Source organism: Podarcis melisellensis (assembly GCF_964234715.1).
Source record: "Podarcis melisellensis genome assembly, chromosome: 2".
NCBI classification, from domain to species: Eukaryota; Metazoa; Chordata; class Lepidosauria; order Squamata; family Lacertidae; genus Podarcis; species Podarcis melisellensis.
This window is the reverse complement of record NC_138529.1, coordinates 3,637,340-3,651,623: the sequence shown is the minus strand read 5'-3', so window position 1 is coordinate 3,651,623 and position 14,284 is coordinate 3,637,340. Positions and strand designations below refer to the sequence as shown.

The 14,284-nt window shown below is 47.7% G+C and overlaps 1 protein-coding gene across 2 annotated transcripts in view; it reads right to left on the bottom strand.

Annotated features, from left to right (window-relative positions):
- The window catches only part of PPP1R1A (protein phosphatase 1 regulatory inhibitor subunit 1A), a 77,567-nt gene that overhangs the window by 31,346 nt on the left and 31,937 nt on the right, over positions 1 to 14,284 (bottom strand). The window lies entirely within an intron of this gene.

The window sequence follows — 14,284 nt, the reverse complement described above, 5'->3', positions numbered from 1 at the left end:
TCATCTAGTCCCAACCCCCCGCAATGCAGGAATATGCAGCTGTCCCACACAACTGCAACCTTGGCATTACCAGCATCAGGCTCTGCCCAACTGAGCTATCCAGGCACATTTGATTGGTTTTGATCAAATATGGCTTTTGTCAGCCCAGTCCCTTTGGTTCAAAGCAGATCAGGCCTTTGGAGGTCCCACTTAAACCAGGTAGCAAATGCCTGAAGGGTAAGTAATCTGAAAGTGGGGGGCTGCAGGGATGAATTCACTACCTCCACCCCTGTTGCTGTTGTTCTGGGTCACCCTCCAGGAGTTCAAGGGTAACTATATGAAGCCAGGGGTCTGCTGCTCCTCATGTGGTTTAGAGGATCCTGATTTTCCAGGGTTCTGAAATGTGTGCAGAGTTCCATGCTGGGGAGGGTAATCAGAATAGCACTGGGGGGGGGGATCTGATCCTCACTCCCTTCATCATGTGCCTCCTTAACTCAGGCAGTGGATGCCTGAAGAGAGCCAGTAGCCCAGCTAATGCGCTGGCTCCTGGGGGGGGGGGGCTCATAGAGAAGCAGAAGTGGGGCCAGGTCTAGAGCTCCACCCCATGAGTCTCCCAAGAGTTTTGCATGCCAAGCACCAAGGTCTTAAAAAAGGCACCCTTCCTGGTTTCATGGAGCCCAGATGTGGGAGCAGCTGCCTGCCCAAACCCTTCTCTCTTCAGACCTCCATGCTCAACATGGTAACGGCAGGGCCGGGCAGGGCCAGGCAGCAACGGGGACACAATGTCACAGCCTGGCATACATTATAGCCCCAACCCTGCTTCTACACAGAAGAGCCAGTGTGGTGCTATGGTTAGATTGTTGGATTAGGACCTGGGAGACCAGGGTTTGAGTCGCCACTCGGCCATGAAAGCTCACTGGGTGATCTTGGGCCAGTCACTGTCTGTCAGCCAAACCTACCTCGCAGGATTCTTATGAGGATAAAATGTGTGTGTGTGTGAGAGAGAGAATATTGCACACCCCTTTGAGGCTCTTGGGAGGAGCCTCCATGTAGGATGCTCTCTCAGCATCAATGCCTCACCTAGAACAATTGCCCAGGGGTGGCTGACCCACAGCTCAGTGCTGGTGTGCCAAGGTTTTAATTCTTATTGCACATACAGAAATTCCCTTCAGTCAATAACTCTTTCCATCCATTCCCTTCATGGGATGATAAGTCATGTGGAGGGTGGGAGGGAACAGGGCCATGCCCACTGGCATTCTGGGACCTGTAGTTTCTTAAGGGCGCCAAGAGTGGATAGGAGACTTCTGTTTCCGTGGTTTAACCATTAATCGCTCTTCCCCGGGAACTTTGTAGCTCTATGAAGGGAATAGGGGTCCCCTAACAACTCTTGGCACCCTTAAAGAAACTACACTTCCCAGAATGCTTTGGGGGAAGCCATGGCTGTTTGAAATGATACTGCTTCAAGGGCTCAGTGCAGATGGGGCCTAACTTCCCCTGAATCAGAGCCAACATGAGATTAACTCCTCAAAGCAGCACGGCAAGTGCTGGAAGCCAAAGTTCACTTTCAGGTCCCTCGGGGCAGCACTCCCTTGAACCCCACACGAAACAGTCATGTGCACCAGAACCCTGGGATTATTTTGTTGTGAAACTGTAAAGTGGTAATTTCACAATGCAAGGTCACAGGCACCCGGCGTGTGACATCATTCAACACTGTGTACACATTACTAATGATATGGTTGGGATCGGCCCAAAAGTGTAAACATAATGGAGAAAAACCAATATTTATGAATAATTGAGTAACCTCTGAGTTGCAGAATCCAGCAGAGGGCACATGAACAGATAGCAGTGGGTTGTTACCTACAAAACCAAGCTAAGGTGCTAGCCAGGACCTCCAGCCAAGCAGCAGACCAATTGCTCCAAACAGAAACAAAGCCATAAATAGGCTATATCAGTGGTTTTCAACCAGTCTGCTGTGCCTGGGGTGCCTTGAATGATTGTCACGGGCATCACGGGCAATGCTGGCCTCTGACCCTCTTTCCTTCCCTCTCTTCCCTGATGCCCTCTTACATCTTTGCCTCCCAAAAGCTTGCACAGCTGTTTTTTGCAGCAGCCCTGGCTATAAGCTCCGCAGGCTAATGGTGCCCCTGGGAGGCACTTCTCTTTGGGGCAAGACCAGGGGCGGCTGCCCAGAAGACTCCGAAGGCGAGGGGAGAGGAGGCTGAGGGAACACTCCACAAGGGAGGGTGTTTGAGAAAGGGTGAGAATCTGCCAGCTTTGCAGGCAAAGGGTGACATAACTGGGCTCCTGAGCCCCACAGGGGTGCCACAGAGAGAATGTAGATTGTCAAGGGAGCCATGGACTCAAAAAGGTTGAAAACCTCTGGGCTATATACAGTGGCACCTCTGGTTATGTACTTAATTTGTTCCGGAGGTCTGTTCTTAACCTGAAACTGTTCTTAACCTGAAGCGCCATGGGGCCTTCCGCTGCCGCCGTACAATTTCTCTTCTCATCCTGCAGCAAAGTTCTTAACCCGAGGTACTATTTCTGGGTTAGCGGAGTCTGTAACCTGAAGTGTATGTAACCTGAAGCATATGTAACCCGAGTTACCACTGTATATACGCAAACATGAAGGTATCTACTCAAAACTAAAGCTGTCCTGAAAGAACCCAATATACTGCATTAGACATCCCAAGTTCAGACCTGTTAACATGGGATTTAAAAACAGGCAACAATAGAGACAATTGTGTTTCCTGTGGATTGTCGTTTGTTCCATTTCAGCAGTAAATAACGGGTTTCCCCAGGGAAAGTGCCAGGGCAGAAAAAATTCTGCTCAGACATGGAGCTTTAAAACATGAACCTGTGCCTGGAAAGTGTGGCACAAAAGGAAGTCTGAATGAACCCTCAAATAAAAGACACCTTCAAAACAGAGAACCATCCTCTGAAAAATAGGGCACATGATGTCCCTAGCTATTGCCTAGCCTTCTCTATGCCATGATAATTGCCTATGTATCAGCAATTAAGGTGATTATATGCGGTGGAGAGGAAAGCGTCCAATCTTATTATTTCCACACCACCGGTTGTAATCTGACACAGTAGGTGCAGCCTAGAAGCAGTGTTATCTGGTGATGATGAGCCTATTTTCCCCGACTGGGTATCACTAAGGGTAAAGTCCTGCCCCATCTGCTGGAGTGGGGCATGCCAAATGCTACTGTGTTCCATATTCCACACAAGCATCCCTCCACTGCTAGGATTATTTGGGACTTGTACCCTCCCCAGTGCAGGAGATCTTGCCAGTTCAGGAGACGGGGGTACATGTGTGCACTGTGTTTGGTCATGTGAGTTCCAGGAGGCACCAATGAGATGCTAATGATGTTTCCAGGAGGGACTTACCATGCAGCATTCTGACAACTGCAACATTGGGAGATCCCAGGTGCCTCTCTCCCCGGCCTCACCTCCTTACTAAAACTAGTTGCTATGGAAACCCACATTTGGAATTCCAAATAGAGGATTCAACTCTTACCTGCTCCCCACCCAAAAGGGAAGATAGTTGTTATTTGTTTTCCAGCAGAAAATGTACAGAGAGCAGGGAATCATGAGACATTATTTAGATATTATTACCACTGAGCTTTCCCTTTTTCTTGCTGACTGGATTCCTAAGCCCCAACAGTAACTAGGTCCCCTAAGCAGGAGCCATGAACCACCTCCTGTGATCCCAGGCTCCTCTCCATCTCCTGGCTCTCTTGAAATGAACTGCAGTTTCTGCCCAGTGACACCTCTCTCTCTCTCTCTCTCTCTCTCTCTCTCTCTCTCTCTCTCTCTCTCTCTCTTGCACACAGGAACCAGAAAGACTATAGTCACTGCATGAGCAAGCAGACAGCAACTTCCAGGTAGCCTAAAGTGAGGACATGGCAACCACATTCTCCTGCATCCCTTCCAGGACCCATCAGTCCATGCAGGTTGCTCTCTCAGCATCAATGCCTCACCTAGAACAATTGCCCAGGGGTGGCTGACCCACAGCTCAGTGCTGGTGTGCCAAGTTTTTAATTCTTATTGCACATACAGAAATTCCCTTCAGTCAATAACTCTTTCCATCCATTCCCTTCATGGGATGATAAGTCATATGGAGGGTGGGAGGGAACAGGGCCATGCCCACTGGCATTCTGGGACCTGTAGTTTCTTAAGGACGCCAAGAGTGGATAGGAGACTTCTGTTTCCGTGGTTTAACCATTAATCACTCTTCCCCGGGAACTTTGTAGCTCTTTGAAGGGAATAGGGGTCTCCTAACAACTCTTGGCACCCTTAAAGAAACTACACTTCCCAAAATGTAGTTTTGGGGGAAGCCATGGCTGTTTGAAATGGTACTGCTACAAGGGCTAAGTGCAGATGGGCCCTAACTTCCCCTGAATCAGAGCCAACATGAGAATAACTCCTCAAAGCAGCACAGCAAGTGCTGGAAGTCAAAGTTCACTTTCAGGTCCCTCAGGGCAGCACTCCCTTGAACCTGGGCCAGCTGGATCATTTTCTGACAAGAAAATACATTTTGGAACAAGGAGGACAGGAAGGATGGCAGAGGAGGCGGGGCGGAAAGAAGCTTTGCAGCAACAAAATAGGCATCAAGGCTTCATGCAAGGCTAACTCCTGTCAACAGCCGGCCATGTTACACCTCGCTTGACGCCTTGATGAGCGATCAAAGGCAACGGGAAAGCAGGAACAAAATAGGGAACAGACAGGCGCTGAGAAGCAGGCAAGGGTGCTTTGTGAGTGCCCTGTGCTTCTCCAATTCCTCCCAAGTGTGGGAACGTTTATATAATTTAGCAAAGTTTAAACGATCCCCTGTTTGAGTTTATGCAGTGACAAGTTGGTTGCTAACTCGTTTGAGTCCTGTCAATAATTATACCTTCCTGGTTGATAATCCCTTTCTGTCCCTCTTAAAGAAAACACACATGAATCTGAATCATATTAACATAAACTACTTTACTATCAGATTCATTCAGGTTTACAGAGTTGTTCCTGAAGGCAGGCTTAGGTTATAACCTATATATATAGATAGATAGATAGATAGATAGATAGATAGATAGATAGATAATATTTTATTAAATTTTAAGAATAACAACAAACAGAGAAAGGAAAAAAACACATACACAATAATATAAAGTTATAAAATAAGTTTAACTTAGAAAAAAAGAAAAAAGAAAAACAAAGAATAATAAAAAACACATTAAGAAAAAACAAACACCAAAATCCCTCTTTTTAATTCCTCATCTTTGATTCACATATTTTCCTGACTTCCTCACATCTCCCTTTTTTGTATCCCTTTTGAAAATTAGTTCAGCAAATTCATATCCAATTAATTTATCTATTATCAATCCAATCTTATTTTTTACCTTGTTGCTAGAACCCCTTCAGTTCATTTCAATGTCATTAACATTCAAAAATTTTACAATGTTTCTGTAAATAAATTTTAAACTTCCTCCAATCTTCTTCCACCAACTCTTCTCCCTGGTCTCGGATTCTGCCAGTCATTTCCGCCATTTCCATGTAGTCCATTACTTGCATCTGCCATTCTTCCAGAGTGGGTTTAGGTTATAAACTATATACTAGATAGTAGTGAGTCATGAGAAGACTGCATCTGAGCAGTTGCCAGTTAACACTCCTTGCAGCAAGCAACCGACCAACGGACAGAACTGCCTGCCGCACAGAGGGAGTTAGTCCTCTCGGAATGTTGGACTTGACTGACAGCTTTATATCCCACCCCAAGCAGTGGAGCATTCTTGGGGGTCCTCATCCTGGAGACTGGATGTAGCGGCATTGCTGGACTTTGGGAAGCAGCTGTCCCAACCAGTTTGAAGTTCATATCATGATATTGGTTTCATCATTTTTGACCTGGCAATATATTGTGAATCATGATGTGTTTGTGTGTGTGTGTGTGTGTGTGTGTGTGTGTTATGCAAAAACCACAATGTAGGAAAATCTGTGAGGCCAGCTAATGCCTCTACATATCTCCATCCTTATTTCAGACATGGTGATATATCTGTATATCATTATGTTTAGCTGGTGATATATCACAATGTTGAAAACCAGGTATCACCCAGCCCTACTCCTGGGTGTCCACTGACCCTCCACATGTCCTTTTTATTGTGCATTCATGTTGGTATTGGGGCAGTTATACAACATCCCATTTTCAATACTGTTTGGTGCCTGAAAACGTTTTGGGGGAGGCACACTGCTTTGTTTCCAATCTGCATATGTCCTGTCTAAATCCTGTAACTTGTCATATGGCAAATGCCTGCTCTTGTTATTTTGGTCCCACTTTTGTTGTGCTATGGGGCAAAAGTAACTGCTAGACAGCAATCAGGAAAGCATCGCAGAACAACTTACAAAGCAGGAAAAGTTCGGATGGTCCGCTACAAATCAGTGCCAGATTTAGGGCAGTGTGGGTGGTTCCCCTGCAGAGAGCGCTGAGCCAAGCAGATGCATAATAATATTGAGAAGATCCACTAAAAAGGTAACTGTACCAAAAGAATTTATTGTGAAATAAGAAAGAGGTGCATGTGCCAAATTTTGTCCTTGCTCAGGGCCCCATTTTACCAAAGTCCGGCCCTGCTATATATCCACCGCCAGTACTCTATTGCTGCATAACACCTCATCAATTCAGTACATGATGCATAAAACACTTGCATCAAAACACCATGTCCTGAGAGGCCCACGGGACTCACCAGAAAAGAACCATGCCATGAGACTAAATCCAGTGGGAAAAGCCAAACTCTGTGGGAAGATGGTAAGAAAATCACAGAATGATAGAACTGTAGAGCTGGTAGGGACTGTGCCAGGATTGCAGGAATTTTTCACCCAAAGCGGGGCTCAAACCCACAGCCCTGAGATTAAGAGTCTCATGCTCTATCAACTGAGTTATCCCACATACATATAATACAGGGAGGAGCACACAAGATGAAGATTACATTGAATAAAGATTTGACTTTTTGGAAACATCCACTTCAAAAATCCAGGTACAGCGAGACACAGAAGCTGGAGACAGAGTCTCCTTGTCCTACACAGTACAGGATGTTCCTGATCCTCTGCCTACTGTTCTCGGAAACATCCGGCGGTGGCAGGCATGGTCTGTGCCACATATGCCACACCTTTCAGCAAGCGGACAGGCCTATCACTTCTTCCGAGGCTGAGCTGCTCCTCAGCCAAGGCCAGTTATCCCCCCGCCCCCATCCCCAAACAGGAAGGAGTAATTGCAGGCACGGGGCCATGGGCCTGCGTTTTCAATACACGTTGTGTACCCTACTCTCCTTTCACATACTGGCTTGATGTCCAGGGGCACAAGGAGTTCCTCCAAGTCTCTTCCCATTCCAAGCAGAATGGCCACATATCCAGCTTTGCAGAGAACAGTTCTCTCTCTCTTTAAAGGGCTCTTGGAGGACAGCATGCCCTAAGTCTGATTTAAGCATAAGGGAGCATAAGAAAGGAGAGCAGCAGGAGCCTTGAAGGTGCTCTTTGACAGCGTTGCAGCACCCGGACAGCACACTGAGCAGCAACACCAGTCACTAGCACCTTCCCCACTGTGGGAAGAGGTATTTCCATTAAATTCATGGTAATCGTTTCTAAATTTGGATCTATACATATAAATTACCATACGCTAATTTCATGCGCATGTTGGCGTCCCAAACTCAGAGCTAATTCAGATAGCAAAATGTGCCAATAGCACTTCCACAATATTCATGAGTCAGGAATCATTTCCACAATGAAGAGGAAGGGGTGTGGCTCCAGCCAGAGGGTAAATGGCATTACCCTACCGCCAAGGCAGAGTGAGGCAATCATTTCAGGGGGCAGAAGCTTGGAAGCAGTGACAGCCCACCCCCCCAATTCCTCCTGAGCTATTCTCCACTGTTGGAGATCAGATCTGTGTGCCTCACAGGCCTGTCACACAGTCCTAAACTAACCTGCCCCCCTGAGGTACATTGGAGCACACCATTCCCCTCAGCAGGAAGCTCTGAATGTCATGGTCATGGGCTCAAGTCCCATGTTGGGCAAAAATCTCAGCATTGCAAGGGGTTTGACAAGATGACCCCTGGGGTCTCTCCCAACTCTACTATTCTATGATTCTATGATTGCTGGCATTGCAGTAAAATCTGGTCAGTTTATGTAATTACAGTGGTGCCTCGCAAGACGAAAATAATCCGTTCCGCGAGTCTCTCCGTCTAGCGGTTTTTTCATCTTGCGAAGCAACCCTATTAGCAGCTTAGCGGCTATTAAAGGCTTAGCAGCTTAGCGGCTATTAGCGGCTTAGAAAAAGGGGGGAGCGGAAAAAATCGCAAGACTCGCAAGACGTTTTTGTCTTGCGAAGCAAGCCCATAGGGAAATTCGTCTTGCGAAGCGCATCAAAAAACGGAAAACCCTTTCGTCTAGTGGATTTTTTCATCTTGCGAGGCATTCGTCTTGCGGGGCACCACTGTACCGTAATTTTTGCTCTATAAGACTCTTAAAAAGTAAGGGGAAATGTGTGTGCGTCTTATGGAGCGAATGCAGGCTGCGCAGCTATCCCAGAAACCAGAACAGCAAGAGGGATTGCTGCTTTCGCTGACAGCGATCCCTCTTGCTGTTCTGGTTTCTGAGATTCAGAATATTTTTTTTCTTGTTTTACTCCTCCAAAAACTAGGTGTGTCTTTTATAGAGCAAAAAATACAGTATATGCAATCTGGTAGATGCAAAGTAAGTGTACAGTGGTGCCTCGCAGGACGAAAATAATCCGTTCCGCGAGTCTCTTCGCCTAGCGGTTTTTTTGTCTTGCGAAGCAACCCTATTAGTGGCTTAGCGGATTAGCGCTATTAGCAGCTATTAAAGGCTTAGCGGTTAAAAGGCTATTAGTGGCTTAGAAAAAGGGGGGGGGAGCGAAAAAAATCACAAGACTCGCAAGACGTTTTCGTCTTGCGAAGCAAGCCCATAGGGAAATTCGTCTTGCGAAGCGCATCGAAAAACGGAAAACCCTTTCGTTTAGCGGGTTTTTCGTCTTGCGAGGCATTCGCCATGCGGGGAGCCAGTGTGGTGTAGTGGTCAAGAGCGGCAGTCTCGTAATCTGGGGAACCGGGTTCGTGTCTCCGCTCCTCCACATGCAGCTGCTGGGTGACCTTGGGCCAGTCACACTTCTCTGAAGTCTCTCAGCCTCACTCACCTCACAGAGTGTTTGTTGTGGGGGAGGAAGGGAAAGGAGAATGTTAGCCACTTTGAGACTCCTTAAGGGGAGTGAAAGGCGGGATATCAAATCCAAACTCTTCTTCTTCTTCTGTAGTTACTATAAATGGGTGGAATTCAAAGTAATACTAAGGTGATTGTTCCATCCGCACAAGCATTTATGCATACATCCTGTTCTGGGGGTTCTCCTGATCCTCCCAATCAGATTTTTGTGAGGTGGGGTGAGGGAGAAACCCCTTGTATCAATGGAACTCATTGCATTGGCTTCCGCTAGTGCAACAACGTAGGTAAATCGGGCCCATTGTTACTAGTTGGCAGTAGTGCTAATACAGTGGTACCTCGGGTTAAGAACTTAATTCTTTCTGGAGGTCCGTTCTTAACCTGAAACTGTTCTTAACCTGAGGTACCACTTTAGCTAATGGGGCCTCCTGCTGCCGCCGCACCACTGCCGCATGATTTCTGTTCTCACCGTGAAGCAAAGTTCTTAACCTGAGGTACTATTTCTGGGTTAGCGGAGTCTGTAACCTGAAGCGTCTGTAATGAGGTACCACTGTACTGTAGAACTATATTAGATGTACGAAACCAAGTGGTTTTTTGGTACTCTGCTATCTCAGAGTATGTGAATGTGTCTTCTTACACAGCACCTACAACAGAGCATCAGCCATGGAATAAATGGGTGGGTACGGGGGAGGGAGAGACCATCTTGTCCTCTGCCTTTGGGATGGGCCACAGCTCAGTGGCAGAGAATGTGCTTTGCATGCCTAAGGTCCCAGGTCCAAACTCTGACATCTCCAGGTAGGTATGGGAAAGACTCCCTGCCTGAAACCCCAGAGAGCTGCTGCCAGTCAGTGTAGGCAATTCTCAGCTAGAAGGAGCAATAGTCTGATTAAGTATAAGGCAGATTATTTTGTTTTTCAGGCAGCCAAAAGTCTTGGGCTGCCCCTGCGTGGCATGCAAAAAAATCCATGTTCTATCCTTGGCACCTTTACTTAAAAGCATCAAAAGTCTGCAAGCCTGGGGGAAAGACCCCTCCCCTGGCAACTTGGGGAAACGACTGCCCAGTCAGGTTGAACTGTGCCAGGGTAGACAGGCCAACAAACTGACTTGGTGCTAAGATAGGTTCACAGGGCCTTGAAGAATCCCCTCCACACGTAGTAGCCTCTACGCATGAAAAAGAGCCAAGCCTTGCCCTTGGGATTTCCTTCCACAGTCTTGACCAGAGCAGAAATCAGGCCCAGACAACTTGCCCTGTTCCAAATGGTTGCCAGGAAAGAGGCTATGAATAACCCTCCAACCGCCCTCTCTCTCCACAAGGAGGGGCCCTGACACTCCCACCCCCACCCCTAGCCAGGGGAGCTTTGGCCCATCAGCTGAGATCGGGTTACTTATGGCTCCCTCAGTAATGCAAGGTCAAGCGAAGGGATGAGAGATTAGATTTCATCCTGGCCTGAAGCAGAAGTCAGGGGAGGGGGAGTCTGCAGCCGAGGGGGGTGGATGTTGACCCACACCACCAACTTTCCTTGCTAAGCAACCTTTTTTAAAATCCATATTGATGAAACAACTTTGTTTCCCTTAGAAAAGGAATAAGTTAAAGGGAATACCAGCCACAGTTTGTCCCATTTATTCTGGCCGTGGGGAAGAAACAGTGTCCTACCTGTCTGTCTGCCTGCTTGCGCAGGAGCATTCTCTCTTGCTTTCATTCTGTCTTGCTTCAAACGGGAATTGATGCCCTGTGAGTAACAAGGCCTGGAAAAGCCTCAAAGGTCACACTTACAAAGCGTTCACACCTGTGAGAAGGAGTAAACAAGGTGTGCCTCGAACTCAGTTGTAAATTCCTGCGGTGGGCTATTGTAAATTCCAGCATTGGGTGCAGGGGAGCCAGGTCAACAAGATAAGGAAGTAGAAAGAGTCTCTAAATAAGTTTAGGTTTAGAGAGTGTAGAATGGATGATGTATTAGTACCATGTCTTTGATGATGAGCCAGATTGTAAGCCAAGCCTCGAATGAGGGGCGGCAGCAATAGGGATAAAAACTCTTGCCCGTCCATTGTTCGGGGCTCTTCGTACCACCCTGGGACGAGGAGCCCGCCTTTGCAAACGCGTATAATAAAAGGGAAGTAATAGACCTTATCTCGGTGTCTCCTTGTCTCATTGTAAGTCCACGTAAGTAACTTCTCACAATTTTTGGCGCCCAACGACGTGGGGCTCTCGACGACCTGCTCGGCGGGGGCTGGGGAACGGATCAGCCGGCACTCCGATTTTCGGAGAGATCTGTTGCTCAGGGCCCGCGGTGACAGGTTCCGGGAGCTGGAAGGACGGAGAACCGACTTAAGATATTCTGAAAGACTGGTGGTCTGGGACCGCCGCAGTCGGGGACTGCCTCGCCCTGCAGGGACGCCTGCCAGTTTACCAGCCACCGAGAAGGAGGCACTAGACTGAAGGGGGTGAGTATCTTGGTAATATATCCCTGGGAAGGGGAATATTGGGTGTTGTTGGTGTGTGGTCTCTGTATGAAAGAGAGGTTCCAAACGGACGCGTGAGTGTGGACCGGGGGGCCTGGGACCCCGGCGGGAGGATTAGCTTGCGGTTCCGTTCTCCCGCGAGGGAAACGGCCAGGCGATTCCGCGTGATTGTGTGAGTGAACGAAAAAGAGACATAATAGAGTATGGGAAAGAGTCAGAGTACATGTAAAAGGGGCCCCAGTAATGGGACCAAAGACCCCATAGATCCAAATAGTCCTTTGGGACAGGTTTTGTTGGCTTGGGATGATAAGGCAATTAGACCCAGATAGAGTAAAAGGGATCATGGAACTACGACCACCTAAAGATAAAACTGATGTAAGAAGAATGTTAGGATTATTGGGATATTGCAGATTGTGGATAGATCAGTATTCAAAGTTGACTCAGTTTTTGAATAGGAAACTGACAGGAAAACAAGAGGAGGTGCAATGGGACGAGGAAGATAAGGCCAGGTGGGAAGAAATTAAGAAAACTTTAATAACTAGTCCGGCTCTGGCCCTGCCAAATCTACAGCAGCCGTTCCACTTGTATGTGACAGTGGCTGCTCAGACGGCAGTAGGAGTCCTGGCTCAGAAAAGAGGGGGGCGATATCAGCCAGTAGCTTATCTAAGCGCAACCTTAGAACCAGTGGTTAGAGGATGGCCGGCGTGCATTCAAGCGGTGGCTGCAGCGGCCGAATTAGTATTGGAAAGCAGGAAATTGACCTTTGGAGGAGCACTGATAGTGCACAGCCCTCATCAGATAGGCGCAGTACTGACAGGTGCTGCACCCACCTGGATGACGGACAGGCGCCTAGTGCAATATGAAGGGATACTCAGAACTGGAAATGATATAACCATAGGGACAGATAGAAATTTGAATCCAGCGGAATTCCTAAGAGGGGAGCGGCAAGAATGGGAACTAGAGGAGCATGATTGCCTTAAAGATATAGAATTAATGGCCAAAGTTAGGGAAGATCTAAGCGAGGTACCTCTAACGGAAGGGGAAAGATGGTTCGTAGATGGATCTAGTTATGTGAGGGAAGGAAAAAGAAGGTCGGGATACGCAGTGGTCAAGGAAGACGGGAGACGATAGAGAGTGGGGCCCTCCCTAGCACGTGGTCAGCCCAGAAATGTGAAGTAATGGCGCTAACCCGAGCCCTGGAATTGGCAACCGGGTTAGATGTGACAATCTGGACTGACTCAAGATATGCATGGGGAGTGGTGCATACTTTCGGTCGGACCTGGAGAGAAAGGGGCTTCATAAAGGCGGATGGGAAACAAATTGAACACGTTGCTTTACTCGAGCGGCTACTAGAATCCCTGATGGGACCTCGGAAGATAGGCATTGTGCACATCCTCGCCCACACCAAAGGATACAGTTCGGAGGAACAGGGAAATGCATGGGCTGATCTCCGAGCGCGAGAAGCGGCGGAGGGGGAACCAAGGAAGGAAATATTTAAACAATGTGTCCTGCAAGTACCTGTGATTGACCCGCAGGATGTAAAAGATTTAGTGTTCACTCAAAAGGAGAAAGAATACATGGAAAAGGAGGGATGGGAAAGAAAAGGAGAAAGTTGGGAGACTCCAGAAAAGCAAATGGTCCTTCCAAAATCAACTATGTTAAATATATTGGAGAAAATACATGAAGGAAGTCATTTAGGCACGGAGGGAATGGTGAATTTGGCGAAGTCAGTGTATTGGAGTAGAGACATGTGGCCGATGGCGCACGCCATTGCATGGAAGTGTCTGATATGTCAAAAGGTTAACAAAGCCCGGGCAAGGAAAACTGAAAGGGGTGGGCGGCCTCTAGCGGTATGGCCCTTCCAGAGAGTACAAGTAGATTTTACCGAACTGCCAGAAAGGGGGGGGCAGAAGTATTTGTTGATATTTAAAGATCATTTGACAGGTTGGATTGAGGCCTTCCCTAGCCGTAGGGCCACAGCTCAGGTGGTTAGCAAAGCCATTCTGGAACACATTCTTCCTCGGTATGGAATAATAGAAGTCATAGACTCTGATAGGGGAACTCATTTCACCAAAAAAGCAATGCAGGAGGTACTGTGGGGATTATGTGGAGTTTCCACACGTCCTGGCACCCTGAGAGCAGTGGAAAGGTGGAACGGGCGAATGGGGAAATAAAAAAACATTTGACTAAGTTATATCTTGAAAATGGGCTGCCTTGGACGAAAAATCTCCCTTTGGCACTATTAAGGATGAGGGTGGCTCCCCGAAAAGACACTGGTCTGTCCCCTTTTGAGATGATGATGGGTCACCCATATTTGGTAGTATTAGGAAACCCTCAAATCGAGTTCAGGGATCAGTTTATCAGGAAATATTTGCAGTCACTGTCCCAGTCTCTGTTATCTTTCCACAGACAAGGCATACTAGCACAGCGGCCCCCGCTCCTGGAGCAACAGCACACCTTTCAGCCCGGAGACCTGGTCCTGATAAAGGCTTGGCGGACGGAGAAACTCAGCCCGAGTTGGGAAGGCCCATACCAGGTCCTGCTCACAACCGAATCAGCAGTACGGACCAGAGAGCATGGATGGACCCATTACCACCGGGTGAAAAGAGCTCCACCTGAAAATTGGACAGCAGTGACTAGTCCAAAT